The sequence below is a fragment of the Lipotes vexillifer genome, unplaced genomic scaffold (assembly GCF_000442215.2).
Source record: "Lipotes vexillifer unplaced genomic scaffold, Lipotes_vexillifer_v1.1 scaffold267, whole genome shotgun sequence".
NCBI lineage: Eukaryota > Metazoa > Chordata > Mammalia > Artiodactyla > Lipotidae > Lipotes > Lipotes vexillifer.
The window spans coordinates 568192-583515 of NW_006778156.1; positions in this window are offsets into that span (position 1 = coordinate 568192).

Here is a 15324-nt window from a genome sequence, read left to right on the forward strand (position 1 = left end):
CCCGCCTCGGCGGGCGAGTACACAAGCCTCTCGGGCTGGTGAGTGCCGGTCGGCACCGATCCTCTATGCGGGAATCTCTCCGCTTTGCCCTCCGCACCCCTGTTGCTGTGCTGTCCTCCACGGCTCCGAAGCTCCCCGCTCCAACTCACGCAATCTCTGCCCGTGAAGGGGCTTCCTAGTGTGTGGAGACCTTTCCTCCTTCACAGCTCCCTCCCACTGGTGCAGGTGCCGTCCCTATTCTTTTGTCTCTGTTTTTAATTAATTTTTTCTTTTGCCCTACCCAGATACGTGGGGAGTTTCTTGCCTTTTGGGAGGTCTGAGGTCTTCTGCCAGCAGTCAGTAGGTGTTCTGTAGGAGCTGTTCCACATGTAGATGTATTTCTGGTGTATTTGTGGGGAGGAAGGTGATCTCCGCGTCTTACTCCTCCGCCATCTTTCCACCGCCCCCGCATGTATCATTTTGAATTAGCATTTTGGTTTCTTTGGGTATGTACCCAGGATTGGAATTCCTGGATCATATGGTAGTTTTATTTTTAGTTTTTTGAGGAACCTCCTTAGAATTTGCCATAGTGGGTACACCAATGTACACTCCCACCAACAGTGAGCTAATGTTTCCTTTTCTCCACATCCTCACCATTGTTTTTTTATTGTAGACATTTCAGTAATAGTCATTCTGACTGGCTTGAGGAAATATCTCACTGTGGTTTTGATTTACATTTCTCTGATGATTAGCAATGTTGAGCATCATTTCATATGCCTGTTGGTCATCTATATATCTTCTTTGGAAAAATGTCTCTTCAGGTATTCTGTCCACGTTTTTAATTGGGTTGTTTATTTCTGGGGGATGGGGTATTCAGTTGATGAGTTCTTTATATATTTTGGATATTAACCCCTTACGAGGCATATCATTTGGAAATATTTTTTCCTATTCTGAGGGTTGTCTTTTCCTTTTCTATTTTTTTTCAAGATGCGGGCCTCTCACTGTTGTGGCCTCTCCCATTGCAGAGCACAGGCTCTGGATGCGCAGGCTCAGCAGCCATGGTTCACAGGCCTAGCTGCTCCATGACATGGGATCTTCCCGGACCGGGGCACGAACCTTTGCCCCCAGCATTGGCAGGCGGACTCTCAATCCCTGTGGCACCAGGGAAGCCCCTTTTCCTTTTTTTTTTTTTTATGGTTTCCTTAGCTGTAGAAAAGCTTTTAAGTTTAATTGTCCCATTTGTTTACTTTTCATTTTGTATCCTTAGCCTTAGGACACAGAGTCAAGAAAATATTGCTATGATTTATGTCAAAGAGCGTTCCAGGGCTTCCCTGGTGGCGCAGTGGTTGAGAGTTCGTTTGCAGCTGCAGGGGACATGGGTTCGTGCCCCAGTCTGGGAAGATACCACATGCCACGGAGTGGCTGGTCCCATGAGCCATGGCCGCTGAGCCTGTGCGTCCGGAGCCTGTGCTCCGCAACGGGAGAGGCCACAACAGTGAGGGACCCGCATACTGCAAAAACAAAAAAGAGTGTTCCGACTATGTTTTCTTCTAGGAGTTTTAGTTTCTGGTCTTACATTTAGGTATTTCATCCATTTTGAGTTTACTTTTGTATGCAGTGTGAAAAAAATATTATAGTTCCCTTCTTCAACATGGAGCTGTACAGTTTCCCAGCAGCAAAGTGAATCAGTTATACATATACCTATATTTACTAGTTTAGATACTTTTTCCATTTAGGCCATTACACAGCATTGAGTAGAGTTCCTTGTGCTGTACAGTAGGTTCTTATTAACTACCTATTATATATCTATTATATATATATAGTAGTATGCATATGTCAATCTCAATCACCCAATTTACCTTTCCCATTCTAGCCCTTGGTAAAAATGTCTGTTTTCTACATATGTAACTCTAACTCTTTTGTAGATAAGTTCGCTTGTACCCCCTTTTTTTAGATTCCACATATAAGCAATGCCATCTCATATTTGTCCTTTTCCATCTGATTTACCTCAATATGACAATCTCTAGGACCTTCTATGTTGCTGTAAATGACATTATTTGTTTCTTTTTTAAGGCTGAGTAATACTCCATTGTATATACGTAACACATGTTCTTTATCCATTCCTCTGTTGATGGAAATTTAGGTTAATGCCATGTCCTGGCTATTGTAAATAGTACTACAATGAACAGTGGGATGCAGGTATCTTTTTGAATTTGGTTTTCTCCAGATACATGCCCCAGAGTTGGATTGCTGGATCATATGGTTGCTCTGTTAGTTTTCTAAGGAACTCTCATACTGTTCTCCATAGTGGATGCACCAATATACATTCCCACAAGGAATGTAGGAGGGTTTGCTTTTCTCCACACCCTCTCTAGGATTTATTGAATGTAGAGTTTCAATGATGGTCATTCTGACAAGTATATGGTGATACCTTATTGTAGTTTTGATTTGCATTTCTCTAATAATTAGTGATGTTGAGCATCCTTTCATGTGCCCCTTGGCCAGCTGTATGTCCTCCTTAGAGAGATGTCTATTTAGGTTTTCCACCCCTTTTTTTTTTTTTTTTTTTTTGCAGCACGTGGGCCTCTCACTGTTGTGGCCTCTCCCATTGCGGAGCACAGGCTCCAGATGCGCAGGCTCAGAAACCATGGCTCACGGGCCCAGCCACTCTGCGGCATGTGGGATCTTCCCAGACCAGGGCACAAACCCACGTCCCCTGCATCGGCAGGTGGACTCTCAACCACTTCGCCACCAGGGAAGCCCTCCACCCATTTCTGGTTGTGCTGTTTGTTTGTTTTTTTCATATTGAGCTGCATGACTTGTGTATATTTTGGAGATTAATCCTTTGTCCGTTGATTCATTTGCAAATGCTTTCTCCCAGTCTGAGGGCTGTATGTTCATCTTTTTTATGGTTTAGTTTTCTGTGTAAAAGCTTTTAAGTTTCATTAGGTCCCATTTGTTTATTTTTGTTTTTATTTTCATTACTCTAGGAGGGGGGTCAAAAAACATATTGCTGTAGTTTATGTCAAAGAGTGTTTCTCCTATGTTTTCCTCTAAGAGTTTGATAGTGTCCCCTCTTACATTTAGGTCTTTAATCCATTTTGAGTTTATTTTTGTGTATGGTGTTAAGGAGTGTTCTAATTTCATTCTTTTACATGTAGCTGTCCAGTTGTCCCAGCACCACTTATTGAAGAGCCTCTGTTTTCTCCATTGTATGTTCTTGTGTCCTTTGTCATAAATGAGTTGACCATATGTGCGTGGATTTATCTCTGGGCTTTCTATCCTATACCATTGATCTATATTTCTGTTTTTGTGCCAGTACTATGCTGTCTTGATGACTGTAGCTTTGTAGTAATGTTTGAAGTCAGGGAGCCTACTCCTCCAGCTCCATTTTTCTTTCTCAAACTTGCTTTGGTTATTTGGGTTTTTTTGTGTTTCCATACAAGTTGTAAAATTTTTGTTCTAATTCTGTGAAGAATGTGATTGGTAATTTGAAAGAGATTGAATTGAATCTGTAGATTACTTTGAGTAATATAGTCATTTTCACCAAACTGATTTTTCCAATCCACGAACATGGTATATTTCTCCATATGCTTATGTCATCTTTGATTTCGTTCACCAGTGTCTTGTAGTTTTCTGAGTACAGGTCTTTTGCTTCCTTAGGTAGGTTTATTCCTAAGTATTTTATTCTTTTTGATGTGATGGTAAATGGGATTGTTTCCATAATTTCTCTTTCTGATCTTTCAATGTTAGTGTATAGGAATGCAACCCATTTCTGTGTATTAATTTTGTATCCTACAACTTTACCAAATTTATTGATGAGCCCTAGTAGTTTTCTGGTATATCTCTAAGATTTTCTATGTATAGTGTCATGTCATCTGCAAACAGTGACAGTTTTACTTTGTCTTTTCCAAATTGGATTCCTTTATTTCTTTTTCTTCTCTGATAGCTGAGGCTAGGACTTCCAAAACTGTTGCATCAAAGTGGAAAGAATAAACATCCTTTTCTTGTTTCTGATCTTAGAGGAGATTCTTTAAGTTTTTCATCAGTGAGAATGATGTTTTCTGTGTGTTTGCCTTTATTATGTTGACTTATGTTCCCTCTATGCCCACTTCCTGGAGAATTTTTATCATAAATGGTGTTGAATTTTTTCAAAAGCTTTTTCTGCATGTATTTATATGATCATATGATTTTTATTATTCAGTTTGTTAATGTAGTGTATCACATTGATTGATTTACATATGTTGAAGAATCCTTGCATCCATGGGATAAATCCCACTTGATCATGGTGTATGATATTTTTAATGTGTTATTGGATTCTGCTTTTTAGCATTTTGTTGAGGATTTCTGCATCTATGTTCATCATTAATATTGGTCTCTAGTTTTTTGTGTGTGATATCTTTCTCTGGTTTTGCTTACAGCATGATGGTGGCCTCATAGCATGAGCTTGGGAGTGTTCTTTTCTCTGCAATTTTTTGGAAGAGTTTCAGAAGTGCAGGTGTTAGCTCTTCTCTAAATGTTTGATAGAATTCGCCTGTTAAGCAATCAGGTCCTGGACTTTTGTTTACTGGAAGATTTTTACTAACAATTTCAATTTCATTACTTGTGATAAGTCTGTTTATATTTTATAATTCTTCCTGGTTCAGTTTTGGAAAATTTTACCTTTCCAATAACTTGTCCATTTCTTTGAGACTGTCTATTTTATTGGCATATAGTTGCTTCTCTGCCCAATTTTTTGATTGGGTTGTTTGTTTTTCTTTGATATTGAGCTGCATGAGCTGTTTGTGTATTTTGGAGATTAATCACTTGTCAGTTGCTTCTTTTGCAGATATTTTGTCTCATACTGTGAGTTCTCTTTTCATTTTGCTTATGGTTTCTTTTTCTGTGCAAAAGTTTTAAGTTTCATTAGGTCCCATTTGTTTATTTTGTTTTTTTATTTTCATTACTGTAGGAGGTGGATTAAAAAATACTTGGTGGCAATTTATGTCACTAAGATTTCTACCTATGCTTTCCTCCTAGAATTTTATAGTATCCTGCCTTGCATTTAGGTCTTTAATCCATTTTGAGTTTATTTTTGTGTATGGTGTTAGTGAGTGTGTTCTAATTTCATTCTTTTACATGTAGCTGTCCAGTTTTTGCAGCAGCACTTATTGAAGAGACTGTCTTTTCTCTATTGTATATCCTTGCCTCCTTTGTCATTGATTAGTTGACCATAGGTGTGTGTGTTTATCTCTGGGCTTTCTATCATTTTCCATTCATCTATATTTCTATTTTTGTACCAGTGTCATATTCTTTTTATGACTGTAGCTTTGTAATGTTGTCTAAAGTCAGGGAGCCTTATTACTCCATCTTCCTTTTTCTTTCTCAAGATTGCTTTGGTTATTTGTGGTCTTTTGTGTTTCCATACAAATTCTAAATTATTTTGTTCTAATGCTGTGAAGAATGCCATTGGGAATTTGATATAGATTGCATTGAATCTGTAGATTATTTTGGGTAATATAGTTATTTTCAAAATATTAACTCTCCCAATCCAAGAACCTGGCATCCTTCTCCACCTGATTTTGTCACCTTTATTTCCTTCATCAGTATCTTATAGTTTTCTGAGTACAGGTCTTTTGCTTCCTTAGATAGGCTTATTCCTATGTACTTTATTTTTTTAATGTGATGGTAAATGGGATTGTTTCCTTTATCTCTCTTTCTGATCTTTCATTATTACTGTATAGGAATGTAAGTGATTTCTGTGTATTAATTTTATATCCTGCAACATTACCGAATTCATTGATTAATTCTAGTAGTTTTCTGGTAGCATCTTTAGAATTTTCTATGTATAGTATCATGTCATTAGCAAACAGTTACATTTTTACATCTTCTTTCCAATTTGGATTCCTTTTATTTCTTTTTATTCTCTGATTGCCATGGCTAGCACTTCCAAAACTATGTTGAATAAAAGTGATGAGAGTGGACATCCTTGTCTTGTTCCTGATCTTAGTGGAAATGCTTTCATTTTTTCACCATTGAGAATGATGTTTGCTGTGTGTTTGTCATACATGGCCTTTATTATGTTGAGATAGGTTCCCTGTATGCTGTTTCTGGAGTGTTTTTTTAATTTTTTATCATAAACGGTGTTCAATTTTTTCAAAAGATTTTTCTGCATCTATTGAGATGATCATATGTTTTTTATTCTTCAATTTGTTGATGTCATGTATCACACTGATTGATTTGTCTATATTGAAGAATCTTTGCATCCCTGGAATAAATCCCACTTGATCATGGTGTATGATCTTCTTAATGTGTTGTTGTATTCAGTTTGCTAGTATTTTGTTGAGGGTTTTTTGTCTATTTTCATAAGTGATATTCGTCTGTAATTTTCTTTTTTTGTGATATCTTTGGTTTTGGTATCAGGGTGATGGTGACCTCATAGAATGAGCTTGGGATTGTTCCGTCCTCTGCAATTTTTTGGAAGAGTTTCAGAAGGGTATGACTTAACTATCCCCTAAATGTTTGATAGAAATCACCTGTGAAGCCATCTGGTCTTGGACTTTTGTTTATTGGAAGAGTTTTAATCACAGTTTCAATCTCAGTACTTGTGATGTGTCTGTTCCTATTTTTGTTTCTTCCTGGTTCAGTCTTAGAAGGTTGTACCTTTCTATGATTTTGTCCATTTCTTTAGGTTGTCCATTTTATTTGTGTATATTTGCTTGTAGTAGTCACAAAGATCAGTTTCATTTCTGTGTTGTCCATTGTAACTTCTTTTTTATTTCTAATTTTATTGATTTCAGTCCTCCCCTTTCTTTTTTCCTTGAAGAGTCTGGCTAAAGTTTTATCAATTTTGTTTATCTTCTCAAAAAAATAGTTTTGATTTTCATTGATCTTTGCTCTTGTTTTCTTTGTCTCTATTTCATTTATTTTTCCTTTGTTTTTTTAAAATTTATTCAGTGATACATTGGGTATTTAGTAACATATTCCTTAGCCTCCATAAGTCTGTGTTTTATACACACTGTTTCCTGTAATTGATTTCTAATCTCATAGCATTGTGGTCGGAAAAAGATGTTTTATATGTTTTCAATTTTCTTAAATTTCTTGATTTCTGACCCAAAAAGTGATCTGTCCTGGAGAATATTCTGTGTGCACATGAAAAAAAAGTGCATTCTGCTGCTTTCGGTTCAAAAATCCTATAAATATCAATTAAATGTATCTGGTCTAATGTGTCATTTAAGGATGCGTTTCCTTATTAATTTTCTGTTGGGATTATCTGTCCATTGGTGTAATTGGGGTGTTAATGTCCCCCACTATTTTGTGTTACTGTTGTTTTCCCCTTTTATGGCTGTTAGCTTTGCCTTATATATTAAAGTGCTCCTATATTGAGTGCATATATATTTATAATTGTTATATCTTCTTCTTAGATTGATCCCTTGATCATTATGTAGTTTCCTTCCTTGTTTCTTGTCACAGTCTTTATTTTCAAGTATATTTTGTCTGATATGAGTATATCTAGCTTTCTTTTGATTTCCATTTGCACGTATTATCTTTTCCCATCCCCTCACTTTCAGAGTGTATGTGTCTCTATGCCTGAAATGGTTCCACTGTAGACAGCATATATACAGGTCTTGTTTTCTATCCATTCAGCCAATCTATGTCTTTTGGTTGGAGCATTTTATCCATTTTCATTTAAGGTAATTATCCATATGTATATTCCTATTGCCATTTTCTTAATTGTTTTGGGTTTTTTTTTCATAGGTCTTTTAATTCTTCCCTTCCTATTTTACTCTCTTCTCTTGTGTTCTCTGCCTAGAGAACTTCCTTTAGCATTTGTTGTAAAGCTGCTTTTGTGGTGCTGAATTCTTTTAGATTTTGCTTGTCTGTAAAGCTTTTGATTTATCCATTGAATCTGAATGAGAACCTTGCTGTGTAGAGTAATCCTGGTTGTAGGTTTTTCCCTTTCATCACAGTAAATATATCATGCAACTGCCTTCTGGCCTGCAGAGTTTCTGCTGAAAAATCAGCTGATAACCTTATGGGGATTCTCTTGTATGTTATATGCTACTTTCCCCTTGTTGCTTTTATTATTTTTTCTTTGTATTTAATTTTTGTGAATTTGATTAATACGTGTCTTGGCATGTTCCTCCTTGGATTTTATCCTCTATGAGACTGTCTCTGCTTCCTGGACTTGGTGACTATTTCCTTTCCCTCATTAGGGAAGTTTTCGACTATAATCTCTTCAAATATTTTCCCAGGGCCTTGCTTTTTTTCTTCCTCTTCTGGGACTCCTATAATTCAAATGTTGGTGTGTTTAATATTGTCCCTGACACCTCTAAGACTGTCCTCATTTATTTTCATTCTTTTTCCTTGTTCTGTTCCACAGCAGAGATTTTCACCATTCTGTCCTCCAGGTCACTTATCCATTCTTCTGCCTCAGTTATTCTGCTATTGATTCCTTCTATTGTATTTTTCATTTCAGTTATTGTATTCTTCATCTCTGTTTGTTTGTTCTTTAGTTCTTCTAGATCTTTGTTAGTCATTTCTTGTATCTTCTCGATTCGTTCCTCCATTCTTTATCCAAGATCTTGGATCATCTTTACTATCATTACTCTGAATTCTTTTCAGGTAGTTTTCCTATCTCCTCTTCATTTATTTTTTCTTGTAGGTTGTTATCTTGTTCCTCCATCTGCAGCATAATTCCTTTTCTTCTCATTTTGTCAAACTTACTGTGTTCATGGTCTCCTTTCTTCAGGTTGCAGGATCATAGCTCCTCTTGCTTCTGGCATCTCCCCCCTCCCTGGTGGATGAGATTGGTCAAGAGACTCATGCCATTATCCCTTTGGTAGGTGATTTGATTGGTCTTGTGGAGACCAGAGCCTGCCCTGGATGTTGAACAGGGTCTCTCCTTTGCTCTGTGGGTTGTCACTGCCCTGTCAGGGGCAGTATCTGCTCCCTAGTTGTTGGAATAGAGGCCCTCAGATCTGTTTTAGCTGTGTCTCTGATCTGCAGTGTAAGTTAGGTGGAACTGAAGCACTTCCACTGGGAGAGAAGCCACTGAGTATTCCTGCTCTGGAGCTGTTCACTTGTGAATGTGTTCTGTCGTGTCTCCTTTCACCCATTGTGTGGGCTCACAAAGTACACTGTTTTTGGCTCTGCTCCCTGTCCCACCTTAATGGTGGGTATGATGGCTATTGGCCCTGGTGTCTCTCAAGCATTGTTTTCAGCAGGCCACTGGTGCAGATCCACTGAGGTCAGTTCCCAGGACTGCAGTAGTCATGCACCTGGACCTGCTGTGGGAGGTACGGAGGCCACTCAGACTCTGGCTTGGCCCAAGACCTATGTGTACATGCCCACAAAGACCACGGCTGCCAAAACCAGACCTGACCCAGCTTCAGGATCACTTGTAGTCCTCTTGGATATTTTGCAGTTGCTGAATTTAGAAAACCTTCTGCGGAGTTGTAACTCCATGTTTCCCACAGCTGCAAGAAGATATTTCAGTTCTTCCTTAGTCACAGAGCTCTTGGGATGCAGCTGTGGATTTATCCCCACCTCTGCATGTGTTCCTCCCACCGAAATCTGCTCCAGAGATTGCTGGAGCACAGGAGCCCATCAGGCAGGAAGGAGCCTAGGTGGCTGTCAGGGCGAGCAGGCTACTCAGGCAGGAAGGTGCTGGGGTAGCGATTGGAATATGAGAGCCCATGAGACTGCAGTTGGGAGAAGCAGGCCACCCAGGCAGTCAGGTGGTGGAGGAGTTGATTACAGGGGCACCTGAGCTGGCTCTGGTGGGATGCCTCTCTAGTGCCCTTGGAGGCAGGGGTGGTGTGTGAGGGGAGAAGCTGCAAAGGTAGCCCTGCCCTCTGTGTATCACTCATCGATGACACTTCACTTCTGTGGTGGTCTGAGCTTCTGCCACAAGCATTCCCAGTTGAAGCTGCCCAATCCTGGACTTTTGTTTGCTGGGAGGTATTTTTTTTTAATTACAAATCGAATTTCACTGGTAGTGATCAATGTGTTCAGATTGTTTGTTTCTTCCTGGTTCAGTCTTGGTAGATTGTGTGTTTCTAAAAATTGATCTATTTCTTCTAGGTTGTTGAATTTATTAGCATATAGCTGTTTGCAGTATTCTCTTATGATTTTTTGTATCTGTTTGAAATTGATTGAAATTTCTTTTTTTTTCTTATGTTATGTATTTTCATCCTCTCTGCTTTTTTCTTTCTTTCTTTCTTTCTTTCTTTTTTCATTGATGAGCCTGGCTAAAAACATCAATTTTGTTTATCTTTTCAAAAAACCAGCTCTTGGCTTTGTTGATCTTTTATGTTTGGGGGAGGGAGCATCTCTATTTTACTTACTTCCTCTCTGATCTTTATTATTTCCTTCTTTCTACTGATGTTGGGCTTTGTTTGTTCTTTTTCTAATTCCTTTAGATGATCAATTAAGTTGTTTATTTAAAATTTCTCCTTTTTCTGGAGGTGGGTCTCTATTGCTATAAACTTTCCTCTTAGAACTGCTTTTTCTGAATCCCATAGAGTTTGGAAAATTATGTTTATATTTTCACTTGCTATGAGGTATTTTCTAATTTCCTCTTTGATTTCTTCATTGACCCATTGGTTTCTTAGTAGCATTTTGAAAAGTCTCCTCATGTTTGTGTTTTTCTCATTTTATTACCTGTAACTGATTTCTCGATTCGTACCATTTTGTTCAGAAAAAGTGCTTCATATACTTTCTATCCTCTTATGTTGGTGAGACTTTCTTTGTGGCCTACCATGTGATCTATTCTTGACAATGTTTCACATGAACTGGAAAAGAATGCATACTCTGCTGTTTGGGAGTCAAATATCTTATAGATATTTATTAAATTCAACTGGTCTAATGTGTCACATAAGACTCCTGTTTCCTTCTTGATTTTCTGTCTGCATCATCTGTCCATTGATGTAGGGGTGTTAATGTCCCATAGTATTATTGTGATATTGCCAATTCTCTCTTTTTTTTCCTGTTATTATTTGCTTTACTTATTTAAGTGACCCTATATAAGGTGCGTTTATGTAAACAAGTGTTATATTCTCTTCTTATATTGATCTCATTATCATTACATAACACGCTTCTTTGTCTTTTGTTATAGACTTTTAGTCTTTTTGTCTGATATGAGTATTGTTAGCTCCCAGCTTTTCTGTCATTTCCATTTGCATGAAATATCCCTTTCCTTCCCCTTTATTGTCTATGTATCTCTTTAGCTCTGAAATAAATCTTTTGTAAGGAGCATATGTATATTTTTTATTTTTTTTATATTTTTATTTTTTTTATTTTATTTTTTATCCAGTGAGCCACCCTCTGTCTCTTGATTGGAGCATTTAATCCATTGATGTCTCAAGTGATCATGGATAGAGGTATGTACTTATTACCATTTTGTTACTTGCTTTCTGTGTGTGTGTGTGTGTGTGTGTGTGTGTGTGTGTGTGTTGTAGCTCTTTTATTTTTCTTTTAATTTCTTCTCTTGTGATTTGATGCTTTCTTGAGTGTAATGCTTTTGTTCCTTTCTCTCTCATTTTTGTGTATCTCTTATTGTTCTTTTATTACATTGTTACCATGGGGTCATATATGTTGACCTATAAATATATCCAGTTTTTTTAAATAGGTAACCATTTAATGTCAAACATATTCTGAAAGTTCCACTTATTTTTTTTTAATCTTGTCTTCCATGTTTCGGGTTTTTGATGTCATATTTTACATCTTCATGGTTATCCTTTAAATGTTTATGGCAGTTATATTTGATTTTACAATTTTTGTCTTTTAGTCTTTGTACTAACTTATTTAAATGTTTGATCTACAGCTGTTACTCTATATTTTCCTTGACTGGTGAGATATTTCTGTTACTATAGATTTTTAGTTCTTGATGTTGCCTTTCCATTTCCACTTAAAGAAGACTCTTTTTTAAAAAAATAACATAGGTTTAGTATTGGTGAACTCTTAGTTTTTGTTTGTCTGAGAAGTTCTTTATCTCTCTTTCAATTCTAAATCATAATCTTGCTGGTAAAGTATCATAGGTCATGGATTTTGTTTTCCCTTTCAGCACTTTAAATATACCATGACACACACTTCTGGCCTGCAAATTTTCTGGAGAAAAACCAGCTGATATCCTTACATGGGTTCCCTTGTGTATGACTCTTTGTTTTTCTCTTCCAGCCTTTAGAATTATTTCTTTATCTTAAAATTTGCCATTTAATTATGATATGTCTTGCTCTGGGTCTGTTTGGGTTCATCTTGTCTGGGACCCTCTGTGCTACCTGTACCAAGATATCAATTTCCTTCTTCAAGTTCATAAATTTTTTCAGCCAAAATTTCATCAAATATATCATCAACCCCTTTCTCTCTCTCTTCTTCTAGGACCCTTATAATGGGAATATTGGAACACTTGATATTGTTCCAGAGTTTCCTTAAAGTGTTTCAATTTTTCATTTGTTTTTATTTTTCCTGTTCTAATTGAAGGATTTCCATTATTCTATCTTACTGATCATATGTGTCCTTCTGTATCACCTAGTCTGCTCTTAATTCCTTGTAGTGTGTTTTTCATTTCAGTTATTTATTTTTGTTTCCAGTCTGTATACTCTGACTGGTTACATTTTATATTTTCTAGGTCCTTGTTAAAATTCTCACTTTGTTAATCTATTATTTTCCCTAATTCAGTTAATATTCTTATTACGAGTGCTTTGAACTCTTTATCTGCTTACTTATTTATCTCTGTTTCATTAATTTTTTGGGAGGGTTTCCCTTGTTCTTTCATTTGAAACATACTCCTCTGTATTTCATTTTACTTACTGTTCTCTTTCTCTATGAAATTAGGTGAAACAGTTACATATCCAGGTCTTGAAGGTGTGTGCTTATGTGGGAGCATCCCTAGGCAGTCTACATGTGCCTGTTGGCTTTGCTTGGAGAACTGAATCTGAAGTGAGCATGAATCACCTGTTCCCTCAGAGTTTGCTGGCAGTTACTGTCTTGTTGGGAAGTGGGGCTGGAGATTGAAGAGCTAGGGTTACAGTTAGGTGTATGCCTAGGCTTCTTCTCTGTTCAGCGGCCAACTCCACCTTATTGGGTGGTGGAGTCAGGTCTCAAGTTGCTGGAGCATAAATCCTGAGGGTTGGGTCTGAGTTGCCTCCATTTCCACTGAGTGTATGCTTTCCCTCATCCTATCATCAGCAACCTCATCCTAGTCGGGAAAAGTGCTGGATCAAGAGGGGCTGGAGTGGGCACTTATCACAGTTCAGGGTACAAGATGTATGGTTCCTAGCACTTGGGGTCAGAATCATGTAACACTCCAACTCACTGCCTCTGTGAGCACCAGCAATGGCCACCATCACCTTGTTTACACACCATGCCAAGTTTGAGCTGGGTCTGTCCCCCACAACTGCATACTCCCCTTGCCATGGCAGCCTTTGCCCTAGTGTTGAGCTGCACTGCAGAGCAAGCCAGACAGGACTATGTATTCAGTTAAAGCTGAGACAGGCACTGGTGTGTTTGAGGGAAGCTGGCCAGAGTCCTAGGCAGTTTCAATCTGATTCCTTCACCTTTTGGGGGGGAGTGAGCAAGCATGTGCACACTCTTTACAAGCAGAGCCTTGTTTCTTATAGTCCTTTTGTCAGTCTCACTGGTTTCCAACCAGCTAAGGGAACTCATCTTCCTTATGTCTGACCCCAGGGCTGGGACACCCAGTATGTGGTTAGAACTGCTCACTGCCCAGAAGGTCTGCAAGACCATGTAATCTCCTTTTTCTTCTGTGTCCACTCCGATGGGTGCAGGTCTTGACCTGATTGTTTCTCTTCCCTTCCTACCTGATTCTGTGTGGATCTTCCTTACAACCTTTATTGTATAAAAATATTTCTTCCAGTGTCCATTTTTGTTTTCTTTTTCATTGAGAATTGCTCTACAGGTCGAAGTCTTTTGATGTGTTAATGCAGGTGGTGGCTTTGTATTCTCCTAATCTACCATCTTGATCTCCCTCCCCCTGTCAGTCTTTTCCATAAAGATAGTGTGGGTTCTATAGTTAGGCAAGTTATGCAATTGCTTTGGGAAAGGTATATAGTTTTCCTTTTCTCCTTCATTGGACACTAAATCTATTTGCCAATATTTTAATCTGTCCTATGCTCTTTAAATGATCTTCAATGCTAAAACTCTTTTAATCTATTTGAATTGCTAACTAAACCTGGTATCTGAACACCAACCTTAGCTTATAAAAGCAGTTTTGTTACAGCCACCAAATATTTGGATATATCCTGAAGTTATTCTTAAAAATGGTACTCTTTTGCAAAACCAGTTTTATGTTTATGTTAGTAAACAATAGAAGTGTGGCCCAGAGTAGTTAACTACCTTGAATAAGGTCTCACAGCTTAAACATGGAGGCCAAGACTGGTTATTCATAGTCTAATCAATTCTATATGATTTCTCTGTTTTCTCTTTTTTTATCTTGAATCTATCATAGATCATTCCCAATATTTTATCCTGTATAGAGAGGTAAAAATCCATACATTACTTGTGGACATATCCTATATTACTTTGTAAATTGAAAGTTGTTTGGAAAGACATTCAGAAGACATGGGTTTAAGACCCATATTCACCATTTAAGAGCTATTGATAAGACACTGGGAAAGTAACTGAATATCTCCTAAACTTCATTCTCTAATTCTCACAATGAGAATTATAATCCTTTCCCTGTCTACCTCAAAGGATAATAGTGAGTACTCTTTAAAAGCTCACAATTTTATAATTTCTCTCCATTTTCACCACACCACCTTAGTTCATACCACCAACATATCTCACTTGTACTATGATAATAACAGCCTTCTAGTCTTCCATTTTTCACCATTATCTCTCATTCAAGTTTAATACAGAGTGATATTTTCAAACTGTAGGGTCTAATATACTATTTTCCTGCCTAAATCCTTTCAAAGGCTTCCATTTCTTTTAGTATAAAGACAAAACACTGTAGCAGTCTGAAGTTCTTATCATAGCATGTATGTAGTAGTCTCATTTTTCCTTCCCTGCCATTCCCTGTACTCCAGATATTCAAATAACTTGACCCTTAGACATAAGTTCACAGGTCAAGTTTTCAGAAAAGCCTTCCCTAATGCCCCATAAATAAAAATTAATTTGGACTCCTATTATATAGTATCATAATACTCTAATTTTCTATAATAGCACTTATCACAGTTTATAATTATATATTTACTTCTAAAATTATTTGATTAATGTTTATGTCACCCACTAAACTGTAAGATTTATAAAAACCTGTTTTGTTCACCATTATATCTTTTAACATTGTGCACTGTGACTGGAATATAGTAAGAGGGTCAACAGATATTTGTTTTCGTTTTTTTT